Source organism: Eschrichtius robustus, chromosome 9, assembly GCF_028021215.1.
Source record: "Eschrichtius robustus isolate mEscRob2 chromosome 9, mEscRob2.pri, whole genome shotgun sequence".
Classification (NCBI taxonomy): Eukaryota; Metazoa; Chordata; class Mammalia; order Artiodactyla; family Eschrichtiidae; genus Eschrichtius; species Eschrichtius robustus.
In genome coordinates, this window is record NC_090832.1 from 18847073 (window position 1) to 18873139 (window position 26067).

Here is a 26067-nt window from a genome sequence, read left to right on the forward strand (position 1 = left end):
GTAGGTTCCATTTGGATTTTGGCTATTACTTCGAATGACATGGAAAACCATTAGAGCATTTGAGGCAGAGAAGAGCATGGTATGACTTACAAAAGGATCAGTCTGGCTATTGTATAGTGAGAATAAACTACAAGACATAAGGATTAAAGGAAGGACCATACAGGGGGCTATCCCAACAATCCAAGCAAGAGATAATGGAGGCTTGAACTAGCTTGGTAGCTGTATATGTGGTGAAAAGTTCCCAGGTTCTGAAACTATTTTGAAGGTAGAATGAATAGGATTTGCTTATGGTTTGAACGTGGGGTGTGAGAGAAAGAGAGAATTCAAAGATGAAGCCACTGATTTGGGGCAAAGACTTTGGAAGGGTGGAGTTGCTATGAACTGAGATGGAGAAGACATTGGGCAGAGCAGGACGGTGAAGATTGGCCATTTATTTTAGTCATATTAAGTTTGTGATGCCTAATGCTTGCCTAGGTGGAGATGTGAAGTGGGCAATTGCCCATAGGTCTGTGTTTCAAGGGAGAGGGCTGGGCTGGACATAAAAATCTGCCAGTCAACAGTGCAGAGTAGGTATTTAAAGCCACAGAATCAAAGAATTAAATACTGGGGCATTCCAGTATTTAGAATTTGTGTGGAGGTGAGATCCCAACAGACAAAATTCATATACACAGTTGAAGTCAATGTTGATAATTATGTCAACTGGCATCAAGTCAAAGAAATCAAAGATAGTAGAAAAGAAATATGATGAGCTGAATCGTACAGTAAAACAAGTTTCAATTACATGGCTAGATGAGCTAACCTAGAGAATCCGTTTAACATCTGGATCAAATGATGACTTTGCAAAAAACATGTTGCTTTTCAAAATGCTTAAAAGCAGGCACAGCGAGTCATAAACAGAAAATTCTTCAGTTCAATCAATGTTTATTATTTTGGTAAGAAAACCGATTAGCCTGACATTACTATTGTTGCAAATTAGAGACTATTGTACAAAGAAAAATGAGAAAAGTATGTACTTAACCATGTCTCTGGTTTTGTCTTTATAATTTGCATGATCACAAAATTTTATTGATGACTTTTGCCTAATAATAAACATATGTGTGTGTGTGTGTGTGTGTGTGTGTGTTTGTGTGTGTGTGTGTAATTTGTTGCTATAGGTTAACTCTGGAATCTTTTTTTTCACTTATAATTTTTTTCACTGCATATCCAAGAATCTGTTATGCTAACTCTACTGAAAGTTTTGATCTTAGAAGAAGCCCCTGGCATACCTTTTCAAAAGATGTAAATAAAGCCCTTTATTAACTTCATAGGATCCTGAGTTGTCCTGTGTCTCACATTAATAAAGAGGGGGGTAGCTAGTAATGGGAAAGTCAGTGAAATATAAATCATTAATAACGTAACATATTTTCTATAGATACAAGGTGTGTTTTGACAGGTCAATTGTGTTATTACTCTAGAAGTCAGTTGACACATTGTCTTGGTAACGGGAAAGTTTTCCAGGAGTAATTCCCCTGAGAGCTTTGGTATAAATTATATTTGGTGGCCTAAAACTAATTTAAAAAAAGCATAGCAGTGTATCCTCTGCCAGGAAACTTGGAATAAATCTTAGAAGGCAACTGCTGTTCTTGAGAAGTGACTAAGCAGGAACTTTTGGATTCTGATCATATTCTGAGAGTAGCTGGAGATCTCCTGAGTCTGTCACAAAACTCTCAGGCCTGCAAAACTCAAAGTCCTGGAGTCATTTATGAAAATCAACAACCAAGTGCTATTTTTCTTTCAATATTGATTCCTTTAACTTGAGTGAGTAGACAATTCATGAGCAGGAATCTTAGGTACAGTGACACCACTGCACCGAAGATCAGTTGGAGAATGTGGTACAGACATTCAGCTACCCTAAAATGGAGTGGTCCAAAGCTACTACCAGATTCCTCTCCAAGCTCAGCAGTAGGAAGCAGTCAGGTGAGCTGACTCTCTTATAGAACCACGTCTTCATAAGTCCCACAACAGGCTGTATCTAGATCAAGCTTAGCTTTGGTAAAAGAAACAAGACCTAACTCTGGTACCCCTATTCTTCACCCATTTTAACTACAGAGAGGCTGAAGCTCAATGTTGAAATACTGTCATTTAACACTTGTATTGATTTAGGGGGAATGTTAGTCCATATAGTTTATAGAAATAATAATGATAAAAATCTCTTTCCCAAACCTAGATTTTTCTGTCTGTTTATTCCTTTCCTGTTTTACTGCTACCAACCCCCAAAATTGTGATAAGAAATTAGGATTATCTAATATGAGGTTTTAACTTACACCTCACTTGTCTGCCGCATGATACATGTTAGACATTAAATGTATTGTTACTTTTTGGCCGCATTATCACTTCTCACGTTTTCTCAATTGTAACAGACACTTATGGATCGAAACATGTGAAGCTTTCATCAAATGTCTCATAGTTTCAAGGACGGCTGGATTTAATCATTTCCAGGGATACATCTAAAGGAATTCCCATAACCTGAGTGAGTAAGCCAATTTCCCTTAAAAATAAAGACCTCTGATGTTAGGAAATTTTTCCTCATTGTTGGTCTCTCAAAGAAGCTCCAGTTTCCTCCACCTCAGCCCCATTCCAATGCTAAGGAGGTGGCAGGGATGGTGCAGTGAAGATCAAGGACAAATACTAGGCCACATTTCCAAGAGAACAATTTCTCTTTGGCACATCATAGGATTTGTTTATTTTCACTTACAGGAAATTTATATATTATTGAATTGTTGTGCTGATTCTATTTTTTAAAGTATATATGGGAGAAGTAAATACATAACTATTAAAATACACTTCTGCCTTTGTACCACCTGAAATCATCCTGCATAATAGAAAATAGACTTATAAAGTATTAGTCTGACAATGTCCTCAGTACATCAGTCTCCTTTGAAGGATAGATGTGGATTGTCAAGCTCAGTTGTTTAGCCTCTAAGGGTTATATCTCAACCATAAATGTCTTTACTTTAAAGTGAGGATGTTGGGCCAGATAAATTCTGAAGTCCCTCCAATTGGTGACATCTTCAGGTTTCTGTTTAGTTCATTCTTAATTGAAAACATAGTTCCACAGAGACAGCAGGCACCTTGTACCTGTCTGAATACCATTACACGCCTTCTCTTTAGCCTTCCCTCCCCTAGGCTAGATGTCCCACTTAGTTCTTTCATTTTTGACTTTCACATACAGTATTTCAGCTTTTCCAGTGACACATTTCTGGCAGTACTGGGAAGGGAAATTGGAGCCAGAGTTGACAGTGCGTGCGACCAGCATGGTGTAAATCACCCTGGCAGAGAGCCAGACAACATCTGTAAAGAGGTGGCAGAGTTAGCAAGTAAAAATAGCTGGGAGGATGGAAAAACCCCTAAAGTGTGAACTCTCTGACTTTTTTTCCCACTTTAATATTCCTTTTTATCATTATCTTCCTTTTTTCCCCATACACCTATCTTTAGGTTCCAAGATGTAGTGGGATTCTGTAGCAGTTATGAAACAAAAGTTTTTGAGTCCACAAGCAGACATCTTCTGATTTCATTAAAAAATCTGAAAGGTGGACCCTATCCATCCAGAACTTCTTATTAGCACAATAAAACCTCCAGTAACAGCCTTGGAGCAGGTCTGAGAAAAGGGTAGGGGCTGGGGATTAGAGAGTTACCCTGGACCAAAAGAGTCAACCTCACTTAGACTTTTGGACTTAGGCCAGGCTGAGGGTGAGCAGGATAAACAGAAAAATCAAATTCCTTGTCTTATGTCAAGAATTACATAGCTAGGAAGTTGTTTTGTTAGAACGAATGTGTCACATGTTTCCATCACCCTGTTTTCATACTCATCACACACAAAAGGAAAGTTGTAGAACTCAGACATTTTCAGCATAAGAGAGAAAATGGGGGTGTTACCATAACAATGCATCTGGTGCAGAGCTGGCCAAGAGTTAACACTTCATGGAAAACTATGTTTTCCCATGAACCAGGCACATTGCATGCTTTTCTCCACAAGCTGATATGTTAGACCAAGTGTCTTCAACCAGAGAGATGACTGAGGTCCTTAGATATGAGCAGGTAAGTGCATTACCCTCAGACACATGTTCCAAAGACAGTTTGAGTTCAGTGTGCTTACCTGAATTCACTCTGCCCTTTGTGACAGCCCATCCACACTGGTCTCCTTGGTTACCACACTTGCTGCATGTAAGGTTTTCCAGCAACTGTAAATCGCTGTGATTTTTCAACATTTAGGTAATTATAGATTCTCCTGTAAAGTGGAAATATTCACCTTAAAATCCTGCCCACCTGGCTACTGTTTCTGTGTCAAATATATGTAAGTCAAATTTGTTTTCTTTTAAACCAAAATATATCCTCCCCTACACCGCTTTACTACAAAAGAGTTTCAAAAGGCGAAAATTATTTTCCACTTAATATTTATAGAGGATTTATTTATTCATTTTTTAAAACAAATGTTTTTTAAATTCAGGCACTGTTCTAGGCATTGGGTACAGTGGTGAATAAGAATAAGCATTCTTTCTTACTGTCTTACCTGTCAGTTGGGGACTCATGCTGTTAACTCATTGTTGTGAGTACTGCAATTATGCTAGTCTCCATTTATTTGTAAACACAATAACTTATGAGAATATTAATGGACACAGATTATTCAGAAAGTAATTGCCTAACATGCAAAATGCCATTATTTATACTCTCATGGTGTATGCATGTGTGTGAGTCTGGAAGTGTTTAAAAAGAATTGAACTGTATAGCATATAGTGTCAGTTATATTCACAAAACTATGAAATTAGGTGATGCTTTTGTACTGCCATTAAATGCAGTAAATTCCAATAATAAATTCATCTCAGAGGCACAGATAATGCAAATATGTATGTTTATTTTATGGGAGCCTTTATTAATTATATGAATGGTAGAATTATGTGAGAAAACAATAATTCAACAATAATTCAAACAATAATTTGAAAATAATGAGTGACATGGATTTACGCCACCAAGGATGCCAAAATAGAAATTTTGTCTATTAAGCTTTGAATTTATTGTAGGAAACCAACCAGTTTGCATAGTTTTCCTTCATAACTTCATTCGTATAACTGGGGAAGACACTTGTATATTTTATTATCCCAGGAGAAGGACATCCATCAGATGATAAAGTAATAATCAGACACTAAGTGAATTTCTTCAGATTTTAGAGAAAAGGAAATAACTACCAGCCTAATAAAAAAATGCCTTGCCTTTTATTTCTTGGGGAATTTCAGGTGAACTCTGAGACTATAAACATCCGCTGAAGTTGGTAATTCAGCAAATCTGCCCATATAAACTTGTGTTAAAAGCATCTCCCTTGGACCGAAACACCTACTGGAATAACATTTATTCATGAATTCTAGCACTAACTACTGATTTCTCCATAAAGTTGGCTTGTATACGGTAAAAATGTGCAAAACACAACATTAGAGGAAAGAAGGAGACTCTTGGCTTTCATATGCACTTGGGACAGTTATTTTAAGGTGAAACATTTAAATATCAGAGAGATCTTTTGGTGAAATGGCCAAGTTTGAGAATGCTTTCTTTTCTTATGTCCTCAATTGAGATGTAAACTCTGCTTTAACTGAATAGAGGCAGGGGTATTCAATCCCATGTGCTATAGCCATTTCAATGTGGAATAGAATCTGCCTAAAATGGGTTGTATTCATATTATTAATTATTAAATGTGTTATATACAGAATATGCAGTCTGTAATCACTGTTTTTACAATCTGTGCTTGGAGAAAGATGATTATCAGAGTGAGTGAAATAGCTCTCTACCTGTGATCCCAAGTTGCAAAGAAAATAAGTTGATCAGATTCAGTGATATAGGAGAAAGATCTGGTGGCTGTGATAATCATCCTGACAGTGCCCTTTGAAGATTCAGATGGGAATGGCAGCAATAGTCAAATGAAAGACTGGCAAGATTAAAACTGATGACCACATTACATATTATACTGAAGCTCATACATTATACTCAATGAAAGGAACCATGCAACGCAAGTAGGAAAGCCACTGTTCTGCTGATTCCTAATTATATCTTTTTTTCCCCTTCTGTTTCTATTCCAGCACCTTAACTCATCCTAGTAGAGAGGGGAAACAGGTTTCATTAGGATTTAGGAGCCATATCCTTCAGGGATTTTTAAAATACAAAGAGTAATACAAATAAGAAATAACGAATTTCGCCGCTAATTATTGAAGGGTCACAAGGCCCCTGGGTAAATGAGATGTTGTGATGGTTAGTGCATTTAAGAGAAAATGTGGTTCGTGCTCCAAGATGTTAATATGGGATTTTTGGCTTTGATATGCCAAACACTGCTCTAGGCACTGCCAGGTTTGGAGCATACAAGTGATTAATTCTTTACTCGAGAATAGAAACACAAGCTCAAATGATAGCATCTGTGGAAGGAACCATATTTTTTCATGTCCAAAGCAAATAAACAGGTGAATAGACGATGCACTTACGAGTTGTAATTGATGGGGTCACATGATGGAGAGTACTTGCTGGGGAAGGAAGGGTATTGGGGGTCAAGGAGAAGTAGGCCTTGTGAAGACCTACTGTTATGCAAAATGGGAAACTCAATACAGAATCATTGGTTGATGTTACAACCAAATGTCTTGCTCTAAAGACTGGCTTGTAGAAGATCGTGGTGTTCTCTGTGATGGTTAGTGAGATTTTCTATAAGGCAGGGGTTCATGTTCTTAATCTCCCCTCAAGCTTTGCCCCACAAACATACATACTTATTTTAATATATTTTTATGATTTTTTTTGACTTTGATTCTTCATTTCTCTCTTCATTCTGAGACTTTTTAGCTATCAACGTGGCCTCTTTGGCTTCTCCAACTCCCTTTCCCCTCAAGCCTTTATCAGTTGTGTGAAGCATTGCAGAATAATCTTGTGTTTTCTGCCTGGAATGCCTCTTTTAGCTCTTTTGTCTGACAACCTCATCTTTCAAAGTTCAGCTCAAACTGTCGCTGCTCTGTGAACAAGTTCTCTGATTGATTCAGATAGGAGATGGTCACCTTCCCTCTAGCCTACCACGGCTCTTTGTAAACACTTCTGTTACAGAATGTACCACAATTTGATGAAATTCTGTTTACATTTCTATTTCTCTACCAAGACTATAAGCTCTTTGAGGGTATAGACCTTCTCACTAGTACCTGGTTCCGTGCATAACATGTAGGCGGTTCTTAATAAATATTAAATATTTATTGACTAGAATTTCAGCATTCACTGAATTAAAAGAATGAATGCCTATAAGAAGGATTGATTGTATGACAGCTCTAGGTCTATACTGATTAATCTAGCTAGCTGAACTCGCTTAGAAGTAGGGATATTCATAAGAAATTGACATTTTTCAAGTATGGGATCTGCTTAGAAAGTTGAGGAATGAAAGCAGCAAATCAATACTTGAGAAGAGACAGAAAGCTGAAATTTCTTGATGCTTAAATACATATAAACCCGAGTCAGAAGAAAAACTATAAAATTAAAGAATAGAAGTGACCGTTAGAAAATGTTTAATTGAACTTCAGAGAGAATGTAAGTGAACTTGTCCATGGCCTCCAACAGGGTTATTGGCAGAGGACCAAAATCCAAGCCTCTTCTCCATCCTGTGCAATTTTCTCTGTTCTCACTGCTGTGACAACTCCATTTCCATTGCTTATACAACCAGCATAGAATGCAGATAATGTGTTTCTCTTCTTTTTTGGCTCTCATGAATAATTTTCAGCAGCTTCCACAATTGCTTTCTGTTGCCCTGCTGGGTTCATCCTTGCAAAGGACATCTTGTCATACAGCAGAAAGAGTCACCCAGTACCTTTCCAATATCCCTTCAGTCAATCAGTCAACAAGTTATTTGTTGAGCAGTTGCTGATGTGACCCGCACAGGGCTAATATGATGGAGTTGGCTGCTTTTAAGTTCAATGCATCAATTAAATAGCACTTTGCATGATTTTGACTTGGCATACCTCGAGGGACAATATTTTTCAAGGCCACTGTGAACTCAGTAATGGGAAGCTCACCCAGTAATTAATTTTACATGAAATCATGCATTTTAGCCTGATCCCCAGTGTAGGCTTTAAGACTATCAGATACATAGCATCCAGGACCAAATTCTGTCCTCAGATGTTCAAAGACCACGTCCATCTGCTCTTTACGTTTTATGACTGAAACTGAATATCCAGAAAGTGACAGAATCAGAAAGACATTCTTCTCAATATGAAGTGCTGAATGTTTCATTGCACTGAGAACTGGGGACCAGGAGAATGGTGAGAGTGAGAATGACATTTCAGAATTTGTGACAATTTTTGCTGATGCTTTGGCATCCAAATACCCTACCTTCTGTGACTCAGGCTTCAGTTGAAATATAAAGAGATGGATTAAACCTTTTGGACAGGGGACTGTCCTGTAATTCAGTCCATTAAGTCACATGGCTTAGGCACTGGGCTGGAGGAGTTGCTATCACAGGGGAGCTGGTTGGCTGGGGAGGAGGGGGATATAGGAACATAAAACCATATCAGAGGCCTGAACATAACTATGTTAAAAAAGTTGTGTTTACCTAAAATTCAAATTTACTTGGGCCTCTTGTATTTTTATATGCTAAATCCTGCCTTTGTAACTTAGGACCTCTGCATGGCAGTTACTTTCGGGCCAAGATGGAGCTTTGGATGTTATTGCAAGACTGTGGATTCCATCCTGCATAGCTGTGTGAATTAGTCATAACTCATCTGATAATAGACTTTTAGCAAGGTCAGGCTCTTGGGTAATACTTGAATGGAAACTGCCTGGGAATAAGTTTTAAGGGTAGTATTGCATTCCGGTTAAAAACATGAGTTTGGAGTCAGGTGGCCTGAGTTTGGATCTGGACTCTGCCTCTGGAGTTATGTGACTTTGGGCAAGTTACTTCACCTTCCTGTACCTTAGCTGCTTCATCTGTGAAAGCGATGATAATAGTAAAGTTGTCTTTTGGTATCTGCAGGGGATTAGTTCCAGGTTTCTCCACGGATACCCAAATCAGCGAATACTCAAATCCCTTATATAAAATGACAGCACTGTCAGTCCTCCATCTCCACTGATTCTGCAAATACCGAGGGCCGAGTGTATCTAACTTCGAGTTGTTGTAAAGATTAAATGGACCGATAAAGTGTTTGGCACATCAAAAACTGTATAAATGCTAGTTATTATTGTTTATAAGACCTATCTAAATTTCTGGGTATATTTTTATTTATTTTAAAAGTTTTAGAAACCTTAACTGCTTATAAGTAACATTAAACTCAAGTCATCTATTTTGAATTGTCAGCGCATAAAAAGGATACTAAATTATATGTTCCTGAGCATTTGTTTAATTAGTCAGTGTTATACATAATTTTAATTGCATGACCCTGTATGTTGGAGTCTCTATGTCACTGAAGTTTTGTCAACTTCTACTGTAATATCACACAAGAGGAATGAGAATGTTCTGTGACAAAGATCTAGGGAAAGTAAGAACTTTTACTAGATCTTTGTCACAGAACATTTTTTTCCCCTAGATCTTTGTCATACAACATTCTCATTCCTCTGGTGTGATATTACAGAAATATCACAAAAAATAAGTGATTCCATGAAGTCCAGGTAAAGTTTGCATTCAACAAGGCTGTCTTGAAAGGAGCAGATAACTCCTGAAATTGCCAAGAAATATGTGATGACTATGACTTCAGCGTGGGATCAGAAAAAAGAAAATGTGAGACAATAAGTTCACAAGCTCTTAATAAGAAATGTGAACTAAAAATGTGCTGAGTAAGAAAACTCCAGACATTTTAGAAAATGTCACAAGTCTAATGTAATATAATCAGCTTACTAAATTGGAAAGTGTAAGTATAATTTAGAATTCTATCTTTAGTCTACATAAGAAGACTCAATCTTTTAGCTTTCAATAAGCCAGACATAGTGACTTTTTTCAGCCTCAATTGAAACATAAATGAAAATGAAAATATAAGTTAATTTACATATAAATTAAATTATAGCCAGTTATAGAGTGATTGTCACTTGAAATTGGGGAAAATAAGACATTTCAAAAGCTGTGGAAAAGAGAATTGTGAAGAGGACCTACTTGGAATGAAGGGTCCCGCGACCGTTGCATGTTTATAGCCTCAGTCTGATGCCGGCGTGGTTGAGGCAGCGTTTTTGGTCTTGAACGCTGTGATTCTGTGGGTGAGTAAGAACTTCAGTTCTTACACAGGTATTTTAAGCAACACAGTTTGCAAAGCACCCCTCAACAACACATGAGGGGCATGTTCAAGTCCTGAGACCCCTGGAAGAATCCCTAGTGATGATTTTTCTGAGATGGGACTAAGTTTCCTGGTGCTACATAACAGCTGCCAAGGAAATATATAAAGAAACTGGGGTAGTCCTTCAACACTTGCAGTGCACCTTTCAAAGTCTGAGTTTCATGCTCAACACCAGAGGGGCGGAGGCGCTGGGATTGAGAAACTAACCACTTAAGAGGGAGTAAGGTTGAAAATGTAAAATAGATAGCTAGTGGGAAGCAGCCGCATAGCACAGGGAGATCAGCTCGGTGCTTTGTGACCACCTAGAGGGGTGGGATAGGGTGGGAGGGAGGGAGACGCAAGAGGGAAGGGATATGGGGATATATGTATATGTATAGCTGATTCACTTTGTGATACAGCAGAAACTAACACAACATTGTAAAGTAATTATACTCCAATAAAGATGTCCAAAAAAAAAAAAAAAGAGGGAGTAAGGTTGAGATCAATACATATGAAACCATACACATCACATAGAACGGCTTGTGAGTGAGTGTTTGGCTCTTTTCATGGCTGGTCCTTCATCCTATACCTCACAGCAGAATTCTGTGGCCCTTTATTTTCCATTGGAATTAGCTTGAATGCTTTATCCAAGAGGTACCTGGTTTGCTTCAACCCAGTTCTTGAATAGAATGTAACAACGTATATAGGTAAGTTTCTTTGGACTTTTGAATAAGAAATTTGACCTATTTTTAGGTGCCTAGAGAGAAAAGGATGAATGAGTTGTGTTATTTGGAATGGCCTGAAAAATTTTAAGCGAGCTGTTATCGCTTATACCTGAATAAATGTAGCACCCTAATTATTCAGTTTTATCAAGTTTTATAGAAAATAAATAGTTTGGTATCTGCTGATTTTCCAGAACTTTCTCTGGAAAACGTAAGCAAGTTCATTGTTTAATTTCTTTTTCCAAAACTCATGGAAACGATACCTACATTTGCTTGTGATGCTGTACTAAAACTTGTACTTTTGTAAGCATGTATATCATCTTCCTTGTATACACACAAATGTTGCAGGTCAAACAGCCAGGGACAAGAACAATGTGGGACAAGTAGAAGGTTCAGAAAGAACTAAAGCTTGCATAGGTGTTCTTAGGGAAAAGCTCTGGCAGATAGCTATCTGAACCCAGTGCAGCTCTTAGAGTTTATTATAAATAAGAATGTTAGGGAATTTCTATTTTGTTCTGTTCTCTAGAGCAATGCTATATTGGACCAGGCTAGCCAACAGATCTTTTAATAATCATAAAATATCTAAAATACTTCGCATTTTTAAAATGCTTGTACTATATAAATCAACACAAAGGAAAGGTTAAGTGAATTTTTATTTTTCTTGATTTATAAACTTACATTGCTAATTCAATTTGCATTTGAAACTGTCTTTTTTTCCTTTTAATGTCTAAGCAACTTTCCTTTGGTCCTACGACTCTCCTGGTCTATGAGGCCGAGTTTTAAACAGATGACCTGCATTGACAGTTCTGTTTAGTGTGGTCCTGTGAGATGGGGCATTAGGGTCAGGTATATTAAGGGACTGTGGAGTAAAAGATAATTAGGAAGAATTGCTTAGCAACTGAGAATAAAGGTGAATGAAACTTTACATAGTGTACAGTCTAAAGGGAAATTATGACAATTCCAAAGTCTCCATGGGACGTTTTTGTTCATATATTTGGTGTTTGTAATAAAGCTATCCTGGATGAGGAAAAAGAAGAGAGTTTTAAATTTTTTTAAAAATGCTATAATTTGCACTGTCCTATACTAAACATGTTATAAAGCTTGAATAATGCACACTGTGACCTTGGCCTAAGAATAGACAGAACAATGGAATGGAACAGAAAACTTAGAAACAGATTGGATGTTTATAAAATATTATGTATGATAAACATGAACTTCTAAACAATGAGAAAATGGCAGATCATTAAAACATGGTACTGGGATAATTAATTACCATTTGGAAAAGAATGAGGTTCTAAAACCTCATGTCATATATCAAAATAAAGTCCAAATGGAAAAATTACATGAAAAGAGTGAAAACACAAGAGAATGAGAGGAATAATAGCTAGACATTTTTGGTGAGAACGTTCTTTCAAAAACTGAACTCCTTCCTTCCTCCCCCTCCCCAGTTACAAATAATCTCTCACAAACTTCCATAATATAATACTTACCATATGTGAAAATGATGAATTAGTAAAAATGTTAGTGACACATGACAAAGTGTTAATAGCCTTAATACATAAAGAGATTTTATAAATTTATGAGAAAATGAACATAATTTTCCATGAAGGCAGAAACCAACACACACATTCATCCCCACGCTCGCCCCCAACATTCTCGTCCCTCAATCCAGCCAACTGTCTGGCACGTAGTTGACACACAATAAAAATTTGTTGAATGAACAAATGAGTTATTGAAAAGATAAATATCCCAATAGAAAAAATAGGTAAAGAATTTGAAGAGGCCATTACAAAAGAAGTATAATGATTCATAAATATATGATAAGAATCTCTAACTTCCCTAGTAATCAAAGAAATGCAAATGAGAATGCTATAACATTGTCTTTTGAGTTAGTCAAAGTTGACATAGTTAATAGTGTTTGAAGAGAATAATGAACCAGATGGTGAAATTATAAATTGTTATAAGCTAGAGGTTTAGTTTTATGTATCAAAAACTTCAAAACATCTTTATCTTTTGATTAAGAAATGTATTTTGATGTAACATCAGAGATATTCAAGATTTATAAATAAAGTTATACATTGCTTTATTATTATTTTATTAAAATAGGACTTGGTCTATATGTCCATAACGTAGGATGATTTAAATTAATTGCAGTGCACATATAACATGAAATAATAAGCAGCCATTAAAATTGTGTTTTAGAGATTATTAGCGACATGAGGAAATGATTAGGACAGATAATGTGAAAAGAGCAAGTTGAAAAGAAATTCTAATACTTGAGTGTTGTTTTCATGGGTGTTTATTATATCATAAAATTAAATTTATGAGTTCATTCAATTCTGTGCATCTGAGATTCAAGGAGGTGGGAAGCAAAACATGCAGTCTTGTCCTAACTCTTTTAAAAAGTGTAACATATTTCATAGAGAAAGATTGTTGGGGATTCATCTAAACAGTAAGTGGTTGTCTCTCTGGGTGATATCAGTGACGATTTTTCTCTTTTTAATATTCTGATTATTTTTTATAAAAATAATCTCATAACAAGGCTGCATCACCTTTATAGAGAAAAGGAAAAAGTGTATTTTAAATAAAGTTGAGTTCCTTCAGGTTGCCTGAGTGCTGAGTGGCAGATTGCAAAGTCTTCCAGGGAGAAGAAGAGAACCTCGGAGACAGAGGCCCATCTTGTCTCCCCAGAGAAGGTGGGGGATGGACTGGAGGCGGCTCGGTTGGGGAATTCCTTTGGGAGAAAGCCTGGGACAGAGCAGGGCCTCAGAGCAGGAAAGGCGCACCTCCTGCAAGGACCAGAGGACCAGGGCGGCTGCAGGATAAGGAAGATTTGGGAGCCAGGAGAATCCAAATTCTTCTCACAGTAGCCAAACCCAGGCAGAGGGACCAGACTCTGGAACAGAGTGTCCACCTGGAACCTCACAATGCGGCCTTAGTTGGAAATAGGGTTTTCACAGATGTAATTGGTTAAGGGTCTCAATGACGCAATCATCAGACTGGTGACTTCACAACTGAAAGGAGAGGGAGATTTGTATACAGAGGCACACAAGGAAGAAGGCCATGTGAAGATGGAGACAGAGACTGACGTTATCCAGCCATAAGCCAAGGAATGCCTGGAGCCACCAGAAACTAAGGGAGACAAGGAAGGAACTGCTTCCAGAGCTTTCAGAGGGAGCACGGCCCTGTGACACCTTGAATTTGGACTTCTGGCCTCTAGAACTGTGAGAGAATAAACGTCTGGTGTTTAAAGTCACCCAGGTTGTGGTCATTTGTTTTGGCATCTCAGGAAACTAACATGCCCTGGTCAGATGACGAGGCCAGAGAAAGTCCAGGGGAGGAGCGGGCAGTCCTGAGCCCTTTAGCAGTGACGTCCCTCATCACTACAGTTGACAAACAGGACCACTCTATCCAGGGCTCTGGCTCTACCTCCCTCTCTAGTGTCAGTGGCACTTTGTACTGTCTTCATAAGTCATGAGTCATAAATTAAGCAGTGCCTTTAGTGATCTCATAAAAGAGGTTACTACATCTTTCTGAATGCTTTCTTCTTGCATGAATTTGGGATATATTCATTAGAGACACTTAAACGAGGCATCAGGCATAGAGATTACCCTCATGGTATTTTAGCCAAAGGAGCACCAGTTTTCCTATTAATTTGGTAAAGTGTTTCTACGTGGCCTTTGGGAAGAGGTAAAGGGGAAATCTCTGAGGGGTTTTTCTCTTTATCAAACTGAGGCATGAAGGGCAAATTTTGAGGTCCACAGGCCTCTTCTGAAGCTCTCTGACAAGGTGGGCTGGCAGGAGGAAGTCTAACCCTCCTCTGAATGTTAGAAGATAAATTTCCATGCAGTTTTTAATAATTTAGAAGAATGACTGTGTAGGAATTCCCACCTCTCTGCGGTTATTCTCCCCATCCCTCATGGGTAAATTCCCAAACAAGGCCTGATATATATTTTGGCTTGGGTAATTCAAGCCATATGTGATTTCAGAAAATTCTGATATCCATATTTAGGTTTCATCACCTTTTTAAAAAGTCTTAGCAGTGACCACTGTTTATAGTATAACAGGGAAAAATATGAACTTGTAACTTGGCAGTGGTAGTCACTGATGCCAAAAGGATCCTGCCGCTGGTAGTTTATTTGTGGCTGTGCTGTAATTTTAAGCAGAACACAGAGAAGCAGCTATTGCTGGTTTAGTTATTAGGCATAAGCACAAAGGGTTAGGAGCTTCTGGGGCATTATTCATTGACAACAATCAGTAGCCTGCTATGAACAGTGCCACATGCTGTGCAAATATAGCAAGACTGCCTTCATAAATAATGCCAGAAACACTAGCTGTGCCAAGCCAGATAGAATACATCAATGGCAAGTTAATGTGTTAGGCCCCTGGGTTTGCTTAATTGTACAGGCTGACTTACCCGAGGCAAGTGAGGAGAATCGCCTTCATCCAGCGCCGGTTCTGGAGTCCATCATCCTGCTCCTCTCTCCCCATCTCCCAGGCTTAAGATAGATCCTTCTAATAATGATGCAATTTGCTTGACTCTCACTGAATTTTATCTTCTTACAATATACAGTGGTGTTGTCTTTCTTATTTTGGTGGTGAGAATGGAGTGTGTTTTCTCTTCTTGTAATTATCTTCTACCAGCAACAGAAATGGATTTTTAGCCTGCCCAGAGATGTCATCGTCTGCTAAGTCAGCTAATTTTTAGGCTGCTTATATGCATAGAAGGTGGCAGTCTAAACCCTTTGCTCAATTTGTGCAAAGTTAGTGTTACTCACACCCTCAGGCCACACAGCCCAGAGGTGGGAAAATGAGAGATACCATTATTTATGGGGAATTCCTCTCCAGAATGCAACCATGTAGCAGGTGTTTGCAAGATAAGAGGTTTCCACAGGATTACCGAAGACAAGGGTGATTTGTTTCCAGATGCAGGCCAAATGACAAGGTGGCAGGCAGAATAATAGCCCCCCGAAGATGTCAATGTCCTAATTCCTGGAACCTGTAAATATATCACGTTACATGGCAAAAGGGACTTTGCAGAAGTGATTAAATTAAGGATTTTTAGATGAATTATTCTGGAATTATCCAAGTATGCCTAATAGAATCGCAGGGTTCCCTGTAAGTGAAAAAAGGAGGCAGGAGAATCGGTGTCAGAGTGAATTAGCATGGTAAAGACTCAACTGGCCATTGATGGCTTTGAAGCTGGAGGGGGCCATGAGCCAAGGAATGCAGGCAGCCTCTACAAGCTGGAAAGGGCAAAGTAATAGATTATTCCCTAGAATCTCCAGAATGAATGCAGCCCTGCCAATACCTTGATTTCAGCCCCGTGAGACTCATGTTAGGCTTCTGACCCCCAGACCTATAACGTAATAACTGTGGTGTTTTAACCCACCACATTTATGGTAATTTGTTTTAGCAGTGCTAGGAAACTAATACAGAACACATAATAAATAATTCATTCTGACACCTTTATAAGAAGGTGATCAAGGTCATTCTTTTACCTTAAGAACATATTGAGCCTCATGATACACTCATTGTACTACATTAGCACATGCTAAATGACACACCCACAGGCTCCATGGCAGTTCCAAGGCCGACCATAAAAGGCCAAAAAGTGGACAGTGGCCCAATTCCTGGAAATCCCCGCCCCTTCCCCCAAATAGTTGGAATAATCCTCCCACTTATTAGCCTATGAAATTACCCAGCCCATAAAAACTAACCACCCCTGCACCTGGAGGCCACTCTTGCCTTCTGAGATGGACTGATTCTGTCTATGGAATGTGTACTTCTCTAAATAAACCGGCTTTCACTTAAAAAAAAAAAAAGCATATTTAGCATTGTGCTTCGGCATTGGTGGTGCATCAGTAAATTATATATGATCATTAATTTATTCTCAAAATACTTAGTGCCTACTCTCTGCCAGGCACTGTTCCAGAGGATACATGGGGGAATAAGATGGGTAAGATACCTGTCTTCCCATAGTTTATGCTCTTGTACAGAAGAAAGTAGATAAAGAGCAAGTGAATGAATACGATCATTGCAAGTTGTGTTAAGTACTATAGAGAAAGTTAAAACAAGGTAGATGATAGAGATTAACTGGGGAAGAAATCTCCTTTAGGTCAGCTGGACAAGGAAAGCCACTGTGAAAAGGAGAAGGTGACATTTGGGCTTAGATCTGAAGGACAAGAAGGTGGCAGTCTTGAGAAGCTTGGATGTGGATCTTAGGATGTTTAAGGAAAAGGAAGGGCAAAAGTCTCATGACAGACATAAGCTTAGCAGGTGTGAGTAACTGAACCAGGCATGCGAACAGATGGTGGTGTGAATGGAGAAGAGGTTGGGGTGAGACAGATCACTCAGGGCTTTAGGCCATGGTAAAGAATTTGGATTTTATTCTAAGAGAGGTGGGAAGCCAGTGGAGGCGTTTCAGCACGGAGTGGCATGAACTAATGAATGTTACAATTTATTGGATGACCTTGAAATAATTAAAGTGCTTTTGTAGTATTACTCAAATTTTGAGCCTAAAGTGAATTTAGAGATCATATAGCTCGATTCTCTCTTCTTAAGGGAAACTGCTGTCTTCAGTGATTAGTTCCCTTGCCTGGGACATAAGCCTGTCTCTTCTCTCCAGCTCATATGCTTTTCACGGTGCTCCCCCACACCTGCACACAAGTTTGCTAATTTTTCTTCATATAGATCCTCTCCTTTCTTCCTCCTTTTAGGTGAAATCACTCAGGAACCGAAGATCTATTGTATAGATAATAAAAATATTCTCACAACTAGTGGAACTGGACTTGGAAACTGGAAAGAAAAAGTCCGTGAGAAATAGACCCTCTACTGTACTTGTGCTTTTTGCTGTGACCTTGTATTCACGAATGGCTTATTCTAGGTCATTTATATTGTTTTATGAAATAAGTTATTTCTAGTAACAACCTGCATAAGCTTTTGGTTTTTTCTTTTTATTCGCCAAAGAGAGAAAGGGATAGCACTGAAAATTGGATGGTTGGCAGTTGCTAGACACCAAGCAGACTTTCAGGAAGTGGCAATGAAACACAAAAAGATTTTAAAATAAACAGCCATTTTAATCTTTAACCACAATGCTAATGAAGCAGATTAAGTTATCTGATTACTAGTATTCTCCGAACAGACATTAAACAAGAGAAGTGGGATAATATTTTTGAACTTGCAGTGCTGTATCAGTTGTGCTTACTTTATAGAGTTATTTTTCTTCTCAATGTTTGTCAGGTTCATTAAAATTTACTTTTATAATTTTCAGGCTTAGTGGTTGGAGAGGTGGATGGCTGTTTGCCAAACAAAGTAAAATCTATGCCATTTAAATATCAGTAAAGTTGGCTTGAATCTTTCCCTAAGGAGACCCTTGTAATCTGGGTAGAAATGGAGTAAGTAATTTATTCATTCCATGATCCCTGGTGTTTTTTCCTACCATCATGTAGAAATTCATGATCAGAACTTCAACCTTCTGACCATCTGATCTAGTTGATTTCTGAGATGTCACCAGCTACATCCCCTTTCTTCCAAATCATTCCCTTGGCAGTCATGGCTCCTCTAAAAAAAAAAGGCACAATGTCTCCCCTAAGCTCTGTGGAGCCTTAGTAATCTCTGTTGTAAATAATGTCAGCTTTATGTACTGAATTTTGTATTTATAGTCATAAGCTACAATAATAAATGAGAAAGGCCTAACTCTACTGGGAAGAGCAATGACCTGATAATGTGTTACTTTGCAGAATTAGCAACACAGGCTGATGACACGAGGCAGCATTGTTCAGTGGTTGAAAACACAGCCTCCAAAGCCAGACTGCTTAGGTTTGAATCTTGCTCTGCCATTGACAAGCTCTATAGTCTTAGGCATATTGCTTATCTTCTTTTTTCCTATTTTCTCATTTTTAAGAGAAGGAAAATAATAGTAACTACCTCGTTATTGTTAAGATGGCTAAAAGGGATGATGTTTGTAAAGCTTTTAGAAAATGCCTGGCACAGTCAGTATTATGTAAGTCATCTGATAAATAAAGTAAAATGTAGAGATGTACATAGGAATGATCTTTCATCAGATCCTAGTATTTTGTTCACTTTTTTTCCTCTCATTTTCTTAAACTACACTTAGAAAAAGGAGCTTTTTGATTGCTAACAAAAGACAGACCTTAGGAATAAAGAAAATAAATACAACATTTCAAGTCAGTCCTTGCTTTGCACAGTTCCCTTGTACATGAAGTTCAGTTACCATGGCCTAGTTAACACCAGTCCTTCCAACAACATGATTCAAACTTCAGTTACCGTGGCATGTTACCTGAGCAGGTACATCAGTGCAAACTTCCTGCTTGCTCTTCAGTCCACAATCACTATGTCAATAAGATGCCCATCATGATCAGTAACCAATCATGTCACTTCTTTCAAAATTTGTCAGAGATTGATCACTGCACATCTGTTATTCAGTTCACATAACAGACAGCAAAGCCTGTAGTTGTGCTGCTTCCTTGTGTCCCAGTGATAGACCCACATGACATTTTACACAAATGGATAATGAACAGAAAGATGAAAATGCTGCAAAGAGACAAGGGATAGCATATTGAATGAACATAAATGGAGCTATAGAAGAAATAGCTGGATGTGGGGAATGTTTACACTGGCCCGTTTGAGCGACTAAGGATGGGCAGCCAGAGGAACTTAGTGAAAACTTAGTGAAGGTGATCTTATCAACATCAAGGTTTCTGATATTTTAAATTACAATGTACTAAGTAAATATTACTTTTATTCTCTTTTACATTTCCCTATACATTTATGAACTATGGTAAGAGAGTTTTTACAGTTTTGACAAACATTTTTAAAAGTCATGGAACAATTGTAATTTTTCCCACCGATTATTAGGATCACTTTGTGTAGTCTCAGCTTGCATGGTCATTTCTATGGCCCTGCGCTACCAGTCAAAGTGAGGACGACCTGTACTATTTTGAAGACAGTGCTAATCCAATAAGAGGGTGGGAAAGATCATCTGAGCAAAATGGTTATGCTGGTTGGGGAAGAGCCTTTAAAATAAAAGTTTTATTCAAACACGGTAAATTATTCTATCCTTGGGATATTTCTTGATCCAACATTTAATCACCATTAAATACTGTCACAAAACTTCATTTATTTGGATTATTCAGAACTGAGGGTTCTCTAAATAGATCAAAATACCTGAAGTCTACATTCTCATTTTCTGGCCCTATATTTTTCATGGGGAAGGAATTGAAGATGTCTTTTCTTTCTCCTTCACCAGTTCAAGAGAGCGTGTCATTGGACATAAATTATATGCTCAATATAGAACTTGAATTGTGTAAGATCCCACACGAAAGGGCACTGAATGTCAATGTTCATCTGAAATAACAGAGAGCATTATATAGTCATTTTATCCAACTCGAGAAAGAACACAAAGTTTAAGGTTTTGTATGAAGGCATCAATATTATTTTGATATTTATAGACTCCTTAATGTTTTTAGATTGAAAACAGGCTAAACTATTATTTTGGTATATGTTTCTCCTCCATTTTGAACACTTAAATATAACAAACTTGTATTTAGGAGTTTCTGCACATTTTAAGCATTGCTTATATGTCAGCATTCTTAAGAATATTCCTTCTTAATTCAGGACTGTGTAATATTAACTCTTCCTTTATCAAATTGAGCCCCAATCAAAGAGAGACTTCTACATTTTTTGAATGGAGCCTCTGCTTCTGTATCCTCCACTAAGAGAGAAAGAGACAGCACTGAAGTCATAAGAGCTTCATGATTATCACTCTTCAAGCTGTAAATGGTCAAAGTAAAATCTCTAAGGATCAGGAAGTGTCAGTAAAGTCTGGGGCTTCACGGCTCTGGTTACTGAATCTTGTTGCCTCACATTGTCTTTTCCTAATTCTTTCCCTCGGGAAGATTCTCAATATTAGTTGCACCCACACTTTGGCTTCATGCTACTTGGATTCAGAACATTCTACATTCTAAAACATAAAAACACATAGGAAACACCTATGATTGCAAGTAGCTCACAATCATAACATATTCATTTCTAATCAGAAGAAGAGAACTGCAATAAAAAAAATTTATCATCCGTGCAATAGACAAAGCACGAAAGGTAGACATCATGTCCTGTTGGTAGTAGTGTGGAAAAACAGTCTCCCTCAATTGTCTGCTTCTAGAAGTGTAAATTAGTATATACCTGTATGTAGGAATATAAAGCAATATAAACATCAGTTTAGCAATATCCATTAAAAGTCAAAATGAGGACCCTTTAGCCATTAATTCCACTTCTTAGACTTATCTAACATCTTGAATATTTATGAAATTATGTAAGTACAGGAACATTCACTGCAGACTCATTTATAATACTAAACAGTTGAAGAGACCATGTAACAGGGTATTAAAAATAAAATTTCTACCAAGGTGCCAATAAAATAAATTTTAAATATTGAAACAGTCTTAAGATAGATCTCCTTATGCAGGATTTACACAGAAAATGTTACAGAAATGGTTTTGTGACTTGGACTCACCAGCCATGGCCAAGGATCATAAGAAAGGGTCAGAGATTGGAGAGACCATCTACAAGGTCATTATTTCCAAGAGGAAGAAGGAGAGATATAATAGCACGCCAAGTTGGGTGCTGTGGAGAGGACCACTCCTCAAGGAAATGTATTCCTTGAAGTTGAATGTTGATAGAGCTTACTGCCTGGTCATGTCCAAGAAAGCTGAAGGGGCCTGTTGTAGTGCATTAATGTGTCTGCACAGGTATCAGCCAGCACTCTGTTTGTCAGAGCAAGCAAGGCATGGGTATTTCCTATGGACAGATGTGGTCCACTGGATAGCAGGTGGAGTGGCCTCATAAGTTACATGGCAAGGGAATTAAAGTTGCAGATAGAATTAAGTTTGGTAACCAGGTGACCTTGAGGTAGGGAGATTATCTTGGATTATCCTGGGCCCAATGCAGTAGAGAGTTTAGATCCAGGAGAGTGCTGCCAAAAAAAAAAAAAAAAAAAAAAACGAGTCTCTGTCAAAAGGGAGGGAGAGTTTGGAGTATGCCTGGGTGTATACTACTCAGATTGTCATCACCTTCACTTACAGAGATTTATGTTAGAACCTCAGAAAGAGGAGGAAGTCACAGCACACTCACGCACAGCTTGTTGTGAGTGAAAGGTGTTCCTTCACTTGAGCAAAGTGACTTGTTTGTGTCAAGGAGACAAGGCAAGGAAGCAGCAAGTGACATTAGAGTAGCCAGTATCAGGAGCAGGAGAAAGCATGGTGACCTGGGCTGTGAACCCGCAGCCCGTGGCGGGGAGCGGAAGGCTTTGGGGTGGCACGCAAGGACTGGGGCGTCATGAATAGGGGCAACAGAGGAGAAGGAATGACATGAAAGCAGGAATGGCCCTGACAAAGGATCGCCCTTGCCCCCTCAAAACCAAGGAATTCGTCCATCCACACATTCAGAAGCTCATGGAAAACTCATAGGGCCTTCTTTAATGAGTTTGGGGGAATTTGGAGCTGGAATTTGGACAGGGTATGGCTTTCTGAAATTCTGCTGGAGGGGACTGAGTTAGAAAAATAATGTTTTTTTGAACAATAATTTTGAGCATTCTTCAGCTCTCATTTAGTGTGATTTGAGAAAATATGGGTAAAATTACATTAGAACCAATTCAGACTTTAGATATCTAATTCCTGTTTTACTTCCATCTTCTCTATTAAGAGGAATAATTCTCACATTAGGAAGACCAGAGTCACTGTGGTTAAGAAAAATATCAAATAACAATCTAGGTAAGGAGATGATTACAGCATATTTCTCTCATAATGAAGAAGTTGCTGATATGATTGCAGAGTCATTATATAAATTATCTTCAAAAACTGATAGGAAGTAGAGGAGATTCCTCAGACTTTTTCTTTCTTTTTCTTTTTTAAGTTTTCTAACAGGGAAAATGTCTGTTCTGGGGTCATATATGTGATTTCAATGCTTAATACACTTTCAGAAAGGACTATAAGGATATTTTTGGATCACAAAGAGCTAACATGGATTCACCAAGAATATGTAATGTGAATTTGATACTCATGACTAGAGAATATTTGTTACAGCCTCTAATTTTCTTCATGAATGAGATATTGAAATATGACTTTAAACATTTATCAGCTGCCCTCAAACTGTGTTGTTTTTTTAACATCTTCATTGGAGTATAATTGCTTTACATTATTATGGTAGTTTCTGCTGTATAACAAAGTGAATCAGCTATACGTATATTTATAATGCCATATCCCCTCCCTCTCATGCCTCCCTCCCACCCTCCCTATCCCACCCCTCTAGGTGGTCATAAAGCACTGAGCTGATCTCCCTGTGCTATGCGCTTCTTCCCACTAGCTGTTTTACATTTGGTAGTGTATATATGTTAATGCCACTGTCTCACTTCGTCCCAGCTTACCCTTCCCCCTCCCCGTGTCCTTAAGTCCATTCTCTATGTCTGCGGCTTTATTCCTGTCCTGCCCCTAGGTTCTTCAGAACCATTTTTTTTTTAAGATTCCATACATATGTGTTAGCATGTGATATTTGTTTTTCTCTTTCTGACTTCCTTCACTCTGTATGACAGACTCTGGGTCCATCCACCTCATGACAAATAACTCAATTTTGTTTCTTTTTATGGCTAAGTAATATTCCATTGTTTATATGTGCCACATCTTCTTTATCCATTCATCTGTTGATGGACACTTAGGTTGCTTCCATGTCCTGGCTATTGTAAATAGAGCTGCAATGAATATTGTGGTACATGACTCTTTTTTTTTTTTAGTTAATTTTTTTTTTTTTTTTTGGCTGTGTTGGGTCTTCGTTTCTGTGCGAGGGCCTTCCCCAGTTGCGGCAAGCGGGGGCCACTCTTCATTGCGGTGCACGCGGGCCTCTCACTATCGCGGCCTCTCTTGTTGCGGGGCACAGGCTCTAGACACGCAGGCTCAGTAGTTGTGGCTCACAGGCCTAGTCGCTCCACGGCATGTGGGATCCTCCTGGACCAGGGCTCGATTCCGTGTCCCCTGCATTGGCAGGCAGACTCTCAACCACTGCGCCACCAGGGAAGCCCCATGAATCTATTTGAATTATGGTTTTCTCAGGGTATGTGCCCAGTAGTGGAATTGCTGGGTCATATGGTAGTTTTATTTTTAGTTTCTTAAGGAACCTCCATACTGTTCTCCGTAAATCAATTTACATTCCCACCAACAGTGTAGGAGGGTTCCCTTTTCTCCACACCCTCTCCAGCATTTATTGTTTGTAGATTTTTTGATGATGGCCATTCTACCCGTGTGAGGTGATACCTCATTGTAATTTGATTTGCATTTCTCTAATCATTAGTGATGTTGAGCATCCTTTCATGTGTTTGTTGGCAATATGTATATCTTCTTTGGAGAAATGTCTATTTAGGTCTTCTGCCCATTTTTGGATTAGGTTGTTTGTTTTTTTGATATTGAGCTGCACGAGCTACTTGTATATTTTGGAGATTAATCCTTTGTCAGTTGCTTCATTAGCAAATATTTTCTCCCATTCTGAGGGTTGTCTTTTCGTCTTGTTTATGGTTTCCTTTGCTGTGCAAAAGCTTTTATGTTTCATTAGACCCCATTTGTTTATTTTTGTTTTTATTTCCATTTCTCTAGGAGGTGGGTCAAAAAGGATCTTGCTGTGATGTATGTCATAGAGTGTTCTGCCTATGTTTTCCTCTAAGAGTTTGATAGTGTCTGGCCTTACATTTAGGTCTTTAATCCATTTTGAGTTTATTTTTGTGTATGGAGTGTTCTAATTTCATTCTTTTACATGTAGCTGTCCAGTTTTCCCAGCACCATTTATTGAAGAGGCTATCTTTTCTCCATTGTATATTCTTGCCTCCTTTATCAAATATAAGGTGACCGTATGCGCATGGGTATATCTCTGGGCTTTCTATCCTGTTCCATTGATCTATATTTCTGTTTTTGTGCCAGTACCATACTGTCTTAATTATTGTAACTTTGTAGTATAGTCTGAAGTCTGGGCGCCTGATTCCTCCAACTTCATTTTTCTTTCTCAAGATTGCTTTGGTTATTCGGGGTTTTTTGTGTTTCCATACAAATTGTGAAATTTTTGTTCTAGTTCAGTGAAAAATGCATTGGTAGTTTGTTAGGGATTGCATTGAATCTGTAGATTGCTTTGGGTAATATGGTCATTTTCACAATGTTGATTCTTCCAATCCAAGAACATGGTACATCTCTCTATCTGTTTGTATCATCTTTAATTTCTTTCATCAGTATCATAGTTTTCTGCATACAGGTCTTTTGTCTCCTTAGGTAGGTTTATTCTTAGGGATTTTATTCTTTTTGTTGCAATGGTAAATGGGGGTGTGTCCTTAATTTCTCTTTCAGATTTTTCATCACTAGTGTATAGGAATGCAAGAGATTTCTGTGCATTAATTTTGTATCCTGCTACTTTACCAAATTCATTGATTAGCTCTAGTAGTTTTCTGGTAGCATCTTTAGGATTCTCTATGTATAGTGTCATGTCATCTGCAAACAGTGACAGCTTTACTTCTTCTTTTCCGATTTGGATTCCTTTTATTTCTTTTTCTTCTCTGATTGCTGTGGCTAAAACTTCCAAAACTATGTTGAATAATAGTGGTGAGAGTGGGCAACCTTGTCTTGTTCCTGATCTTAGTGGAAATGGTTTCAGTTTTTCACCATTGAGAACGATGTTGGCTGTGGGTTTGTCATATATGGCCTTTATTATGTTGAGGTAAGTTCCCCTCTATGCCTACTGTCTGGAGGGTTTTTATCATAATGGGTGTTGAATTTTGTCACAAGCTTTTTCTGCATCTATTGAGGTTACCATATGGTTTTTCTCCTTCAATTTGTTAATATGCTATATCACATTGATTGTTTTGCGTATATTGAAGAATCCTTGCATTCCTGGGATAAACCCCACTTGATCATGGTATATGATCCTTTTAATGTGCTGTTGGATTCTGTTTGCTAGTATTTTGTTGAGGATTTTTGCATCTATGTTCATCAGTGATATTGGTCTGTAGTTTTCTTTTT